This window comes from Lissotriton vulgaris, unplaced genomic scaffold, assembly GCF_964263255.1.
Source record: "Lissotriton vulgaris unplaced genomic scaffold, aLisVul1.2 SCAFFOLD_7134, whole genome shotgun sequence".
NCBI lineage: Eukaryota > Metazoa > Chordata > Amphibia > Caudata > Salamandridae > Lissotriton > Lissotriton vulgaris.
The window spans coordinates 52,501-60,000 of record NW_028240821.1 but is presented as its reverse complement, the minus strand read 5'-3'; the positions used below and the strand labels follow the sequence as shown (position 1 = coordinate 60,000).

At 45.4% G+C, this 7,500-nt stretch overlaps 4 non-coding genes across 4 annotated transcripts; all 4 read left to right on the top strand.

Moving 5' to 3' along the window:
- Window positions 1-1,584: 1,584 nt before the first annotated feature.
- LOC147672535 (U6 spliceosomal RNA) lies at window positions 1,585-1,691 on the top strand. Its single transcript, XR_015303501.1, has one exon. It is a non-coding gene; the product is annotated as a U6 spliceosomal RNA (small nuclear RNA).
- Window positions 1,692-3,506: 1,815 nt separating this feature from the next.
- On the top strand, window positions 3,507-3,613 carry LOC147672534 (U6 spliceosomal RNA). The gene has a single exon (XR_015303508.1). It is a non-coding gene; the product is annotated as a U6 spliceosomal RNA (small nuclear RNA).
- A 1,805-nt stretch (window positions 3,614-5,418) lies between these two features.
- LOC147672533 (U6 spliceosomal RNA) lies at window positions 5,419-5,525 on the top strand. The gene has a single exon (XR_015303485.1). It is a non-coding gene; the product is annotated as a U6 spliceosomal RNA (small nuclear RNA).
- Window positions 5,526-7,332: 1,807 nt separating this feature from the next.
- Window positions 7,333-7,439, top strand: LOC147672532 (U6 spliceosomal RNA). Its single transcript, XR_015303500.1, has one exon. It is a non-coding gene; the product is annotated as a U6 spliceosomal RNA (small nuclear RNA).
- The last annotated feature ends 61 nt before the right edge of the window (window positions 7,440-7,500 follow it).

Sequence of the window (7,500 nt, the reverse complement as noted above, 5' to 3'; positions counted from 1 at the left end):
ATTATTCTTCACCACCCCCAAATCTATACTGCTGCAGTGTTGTGTTGCTTCGTGGGAAGCAGGACAAAGAGAAGGGCAGGGCCTATGCAAATGAAGGCCTCAGGGATGTCTGGGAGTGCCTTTTTAGCAGTATTGTTAAAGTCCACCTTGCAACCGGATTGGTCGGGTAGGCTGAAAAACACCATGCCAGATTGGGCACCAGGTCTCTAGGCGCTTGGAGGACATATTGGGTCTACATCCCTCAGTTTCTGAGGTCCAAGAAATGTTCACCCTCTACCCTAATAAAGAGGTCTTGGCCGATCGTGGCTGAGAGGGGAAGAAGGTAGCAGTGCAAGATGCTTATGCGCCTTCTCTAATAATGGACCAGCTTTCTCTCTCTCTCCTTACCTGTGGTTCTGCCTGGCTACTGGGGCTACCAGTTGTAAGCCTGCAGCCCACAGGGAGTTGGTTTGTTCCTCTCACACATGTAAATGGGTAAGCATTCAAGTGCACACACCTGCCTACGTCCACAGACCCTCGCGCACACACACTTTTGTCAACAAGCTTTTTCGCAATTAAGAGTATCAGGGACCAATGTTGAAATACAAAAGCAGCACACCACGTGACGGCCATCACATAGAGTCCAGCAGCAAATGGGAAACGTTTAACTAGCTGTGGTCCTATTACTTGCGCTCTACCGTGGAACAACTGCTGGATGAGTCCTGCTGGAGAATATTGAACCTACAACAAGTCTGAGGTAAATAAGAATTCCACAGAAATATAATCAAACAGGGACCTACAACCCTTCCGAGCCAGATAGGAGTCGAACCTACAATCTTCTGATCCGTAGTCAGACACGTTATCCATTGCGCCACTGGCCCTATGTAGACTTATGCATCCTTTTGTCCTTAAGTGGGCTAGAAAGTGTGTGTGTGTGTGTGTGTGTGTGTGTGAAGGCACAAGGAAACCCATCTGACCTCCTGGAAGTCTGTTCTGTGAGGTTTTCCCAAGTTTTACAAAGGACTTTAGGAGAAGGAAGCACCTAAAAGCTAGGCGAAATGGTCCTAGATCCAAGGAAATCTTTTAGATCAGGCTCAGTTTCTTAAATAGTTTGCATTAACATAATCAGTTCCAGGTCTGTGTGGGGCTGAGCTTGAGAACTCCTTAGTAAGTAGGCGTTTACAACAATAAGGGGTTTAATATTACAACACAGGCGAACATTCAGACACATTATCATAAGCTCACCTTGTCCAGGGACCCAAGCATGCTGCCTTTCCACTCTCAGAGCCCTTCACCTAACCTACTGTGCAGCTGTTTCACCTTTAATATCACTGTTCCACAGGCAGCGTGACGTCACAATGCTCCTTGTCTGTAGCCCGAACCAGGAGCCTTTGCAAACCTGGTATAATCTACATACTTACGGTGTGTTTAGTCTTGGACCACAAATGCAGTGAAGAATAATGGATTGCTACTCTTCATACATTTTTGACCATTGGCTCAGATTTGAATGCGTACTGGCCATCTGAGCATCTCTGCCAGGCCACCCTATGTCTAGAGACTGTAGATTTAGAGAGTTTATAAACATTGTCAGTTCATCAATAAAGTGTGCTCGCTTCGGCAGCACATATACTAAAATTGGAACGATACAGAGAAGATTAGCATGGCCCTGGCGCAAGGATGACACGCAAATTCGTGAAGCGTTCCATATTTTTAACAGCTTTTAGGAGAGAAATCTTTTTTGTTTTCAAGACTAATTGAAAAAATAAAGCAGGTCCCAGTGCTGTCCCCATGATATGTATTTTTCAATTAGTCTCTCCTCAACATTTTTAATGTATTTGCTTTGCAGTAAAGAAGGTGCGCTCTATGTTCAGCTGCATTTAGCAAGGAAGCCTGCAGGACTTCTGGGACTTTTCTTTCTCTTTTTTAGCCTCACTGTCATTATTCTTCACCACCCCCAAATCTATACTGCTGCAGTGTTGTGTTGCTTCGTGGGAAGCAGGACAAAGAGAAGGGCAGGGCCTATGCAAATGAAGGCCTCAGGGATGTCTGGGAGTGCCTTTTTAGCAGTATTGTTAAAGTCCACCTTGCAACCGGATTGGTCGGGTAGGCTGAAAAACACCATGCCAGATTGGGCACCAGGTCTCTAGGCGCTTGGAGGACATATTGGGTCTACATCCCTCAGTTTCTGAGGTCCAAGAAATGTTCACCCTCTACCCTAATAGAGAGGTCTTGGCCGATCGTGGCCGATTGTGGCTGAGAGGGGAAGAAGGTAGCAGTGCAAGATGCTTATGGTCCTTCTCTAATAATGGACCAACTTTCTCTCTCTCCTTACCTGTGGTTCTGCCTGGCTACTGGGGCTACCAGTTGTAAGCCTGCAGCCCACAGGGAGTTGGTTTGTTCCTCTCACACATGTAAATGGGTAAGCATTCAAGTGCACACACCTGCCTACGTCCACAGACCCTCGCGCACACACACTTTTGTCAACAAGCTTTTTCGCAATTAAGAGTATCAGGGACCCATGTTGAAATACAAAAGCAGCACACCACGTGACGGCCATCACATAGAGTCCAGCAGCAAATGGGAAACGTTTAACTAGCTGTGGTCCTATTACTTGCGCTCTACCGTGGAACAACTGCTGGATGAGTCCTGCTGGAGAATATTGAACCTACAACAAGTCTGAGGTAAATAAGAATTCCACAGGAATATAATCAAACAGGGACCTACAACCCTTCCGAGCCAGATAGGAGTCGAACCTACAATCTTCTGATCCGTAGTCAGACGCGTTATCCATTGCGCCACTGGCCCTATGTAGACTTATGCATCCTTTTGTCCTTAAGTGGTCTAGAAAGTGTGTGTGTGTGTGTGTGTGTGTGTGAAGGCACAAGGAAACCCATCTGACCTCCTGGAAGTCTGTTCTGTGAGGTTTTCCCAAGTTTTACAAAGGACTTTAGGAGAAGGAAGCACCTAAAAGCTAGGCGAAATGGTCCTAGATCCAAGGAAATCTTTTAGATCAGGCTCAGTTTCTTAAATAGTTTGCATTAACATAATCAGTTCCAGGTCTGTGTGGGGCTGAGCTTGAGAACTCCTTAGTAAGTAGGCGTTTACAACAATAAGGGATTTAATATTACAACACAGGCGAACATTCAGACACATTATCATAAGCTCACCTTGTCCAGGGACCCAAGCATGCTGCCTTTCCACTCTCAGAGCCCTTCACCTAACCTACTGTGCAGCTGTTTCACCTTTAATATCACTGTTCCACAGGCAGCGTGACGTCACAATGCTCCTTGTCTGTAGCCCGAACCAGGAGCCTTTGCAAACCTGGTATAATCTACATACTTACGGTGTGTTTAGTCTTGGACCACAAATGCAGTGAAGAATAATGGATTGCTACTCTTCATACATTTTTGACCATTGGCTCAGATTTGAATCCGTACTGGCCATCTGAGCATCTCTGCCAGGCCACCCTATGTCTAGAGACTGTAGATTTAGAGAGTTTATAAACATTGTCAGTTCATTAATAAAGTGTGCTCGCTTCAGCAGCACATATACTAAAATTGGAACGATACAGAGAAGATTAGCATGGCCCTGGCGCAAGGATGACACGCAAATTCGTGAAGCGTTCCATATTTTTAACAGCTTTTAGGAGAGAAATCTTTTTTGTTTTCAAGACTAATTGAAAAAATAAAGCAGGTCCCAGTGCTGTCCCCGTGATATGTATTTTTCAATTAGTCTCTCCTCAACATTTTTAATGTATTTGCTTTGCAGTAAAGAAGGTGCGCTCTATGTTCAGCTGCATTTAGCAAGGAAGCCTGCAGGACTTCTGGGACTTTTCTTTCTCTTTTTTAGCCTCACTGTCATTATTCTTCACCACCCCCAAATCTATACTGCTGCAGTGTTGTGTTGCTTCGTGGGAAGCAGGACAAAGAGAAGGGCAGGGCCTATGCAAATGAAGGCCTCAGGGATGTCTGGGAGTGCCTTTTTAGCAGTATTGTTAAAGTCCACCTTGCAACCGGATTGGTCGGGTAGGCTGAAAAACACCATGCCAGATTGGGCACCAGGTCTCTAGGCGCTTCGAGGACATATTGGGTCTACATCCCTCAGTTTCTGAGGTCCAAGAAATGTTCACCCTCTACCCTAATAAAGAGGTCTTCGCCGATCGTGGCTGAGAGGGGAAGAAGGTAGCAGTGCAAGATGCTTATGGGCCTTCTCTAATAATGGACCAACTTTCTCTCTCTCTCCTTACCTGTGGTTCTGCCTGGCTACTGGGGCTACCAGTTGTAAGCCTGCAGCCCACAGGGAGTTGGTTTGTTCCTCTCACACATGTAATTGGGTAAGCATTCAAGTGCACACACCTGCCTACGTCCACAGACCCTCGCGCACACACACTTTTGTCAACAAGCTTTTTCGCAATTAAGAGTATCAGGGACCAATGTTGAAATACAAAAGCAGCACACCACGTGACGGCCATCACATAGAGTCCAGCAGCAAATGGGAAACGTTTAACTAGCTGTGGTCCTATTACTTGCGCTCTACCGTGGAACAACTGCTGGATGAGTCCTGCTGGAGAATATTGAACCTACAACAAGTCTGAGGTAAATAAGAATTCCACAGGAATATAATCAAACAGGGACCTACAACCCTTCCGAGCCAGATAGGAGTCGAACCTACAATCTTCTGATCCGTAGTCAGACGCGTTATCCATTGCGCCACTGGCCCTATGTAGACTTATGCATCCTTTTGTCCTTAAGTGGGCTAGAAAGTGTGTGTGTGTGTGTGTGTGTGTGAAGGCACAAGGAACCCCATCTGACCTCCTGGAAGTCTGTTCTGTGAGGTTTTCCCAAGTTTTACAAAGGACTTTAGGAGAAGGAAGCACCTAAAAGCTAGGCGAAATGGTCCTAGATCCAAGGAAATCTTTTAGATCAGGCTCAGTTTCTTAAATAGTTTGCATTAACATAATCAGTTCCAGGTCTGTGTAGGGCTGAGCTTGAGAACTCCTTAGTAAGTAGGCGTTTACAACAATAAGGGGTTTAATATTACAACACAGGCGAACATTCAGACACATTATCATAAGCTCACCTTGTCCAGGGACCCAAGCATGCTGCCTTTCCACTCTCAGAGCCCTTCACCTAACCTACTGTGCAGCTGTTTCACCTTTAATATCACTGTTCCACAGGCAGCGTGACGTCACAATGCTCCTTGTCTGTAGCCCGAACCAGGAGCCTTTGCAAACCTGGTATAATCTACATACTTATGGTGTGTTTAGTCTTGGACCACAAATGCAGTGAAGAATAATGGATTGCTACTCTTCATACATTTTTGACCATTGGCTCAGATTTGAATGCGTACTGGCCATCTGAGCATCTCTGCCAGGCCACCCTATGTCTAGAGACTGTAGATTTAGAGAGTTTATAAACATTGTCAGTTCATCAATAAAGTGTGCTCGCTTCGGCAGCACATATACTAAAATTGGAACGATACAGAGAAGATTAGCATGGCCCCTGCGCAAGGATGACACGCAAATTCGTGAAGCGTTCCATATTTTTAACAGCTTTTAGGAGAGAAATCTTTTTTGTTTTCAAGACTAATTGAAAAAATAAAGCAGGTCCCAGTGCTGTCCCCGTGATATGTATTTTTCAATTAGTCTCTCCTCAACATTTTTAATGTCTTTGCTTTGCAGTAAAGAAGGTGCGCTCTATGTTCAGCTGCATTTAGCAAGGAAGCCTGCAGGACTTCTGGGACTTTTCTTTCTCTTTTTTAGCCTCACTGTCATTATTCTTCACCACCCCCAAATCTATACTGCTGCAGTGTTGTGTTGCTTCGTGGGAAGCAGGACAAAGAGAAGGGCAGGGCCTATGCAAATGAAGGCCTCAGGGATGTCTGGGAGTGCCTTTTTAGCAGTATTGTTAAAGTCCACCTTGCAACCGGATTGGTCGGGTAAGCTGAAAAACACCATGCCAGATTGGGCACCAGGTCTCTAGGCGCTTGGAGGACATATTGGGTCTACATCCCTCAGTTTCTGAGGTCCAAGAAATGTTCACCCTCTACCCTAATAGAGAGGTCTTGGCCGATCGTGGCTGAGAGGGGAAGAAGGTAGCAGTGCAAGATGCTTATGGGCCTTCTCTAATAATGGACCAACTTTCTCTCTCTCTCCTTACCTGTGGTTCTGCCTGGCTACTGGGGCTACCAGTTGTAAGCCTGCAGCCCACAGGGAGTTGGTTTGTTCCTCTCACACATGTAAATGGGTAAGCATTCAAGTGCACACACCTGCCTACGTCCACAGACCCTCGCGCACACACACTTTTGTCAACAAGCTTTTTCGCAATTAAGAGTATCAGGGACCCATGTTGAAATACAAAAGCAGCACACCACGTGACGGCCATCACATAGAGTCCAGCAGCAAATGGGAAACGTTTAACTAGCTGTGGTCCTATTACTTGCGCTCTACCGTGGAACAACTGCTGGATGAGTCCTGCTGGAGAATATTGAACCTACAACAAGTCTGAGGTAAATAAGAATTCCACAGAAATATAATCAAACAGGGACCTACAACCCTTCCGAGCCAGATAGGAGTCGAACCTACAATCTTCTGATCCGTAGTCAGACGCGTTATCCATTGCGCCACTGGCCCTATGTAGACTTATGCATCCTTTTGTCCTTAAGTGGGCTAGAAAGTGTGTGTGTGTGTGTGTGTGTGTGTGAAGGCACAAGGAAACCCATCTGACCTCCTGGAAGTCTGTTCTGTGAGGTTTTCCCAAGTTTTACAAAGGACTTTAGGAGAAGGAAGCACCTAAAAGCTAGGCGAAATGGTCCTAGATCCAAGGAAATCTTTTAGATCAGGCTCAGTTTCTTAAATAGTTTGCATTAACATAATCAGTTCCAGGTCTGTGTGGGGCTGAGCTTGAGAACTCCTTAGTAAGTAGGCGTTTACAACAATAAGGGTTTTAATATTACAACACAGGCGAACATTCAGACACATTATCATAAGCTCACCTTGTCCAGGGACCCAAGCATGCTGCCTTTCCACTCTCAGAGCCCTTCACCTAACCTACTGTGCAGCTGTTTCACCTTTAATATCACTGTTCCACAGGCAGCGTGACGTCACAATGCTCCTTGTCTGTAGCCCGAACCAGGAGCCTTTGCAAACCTGGTATAATCTACATACTTACGGTGTGTTTAGTCTTGGACCACAAATGCAGTGAAGAATAATGGATTGCTACTCTTCATACATTTTTGACCATTGGCTCAGATTTGAATGCGTACTGGCCATCTGAGCATCTCTGCCAGGCCACCCTATGTCTAGAGACTGTAGATTTAGAGAGTTTATAAACATTGTCAGTTCATCAATAAAGTGTGCTCGCTTCGGCAGCACATATACTAAAATTGGAACGATACAGAGAAGATTAGCATGGCCCTGGCGCAAGGATGACACGCAAATTCGTGAAGCGTTCCATATTTTTAACAGCTTTTAGGAGAGAAATCTTTTTTGTTTTCAAGACTAATTGAAAAAATAAAGCAGGT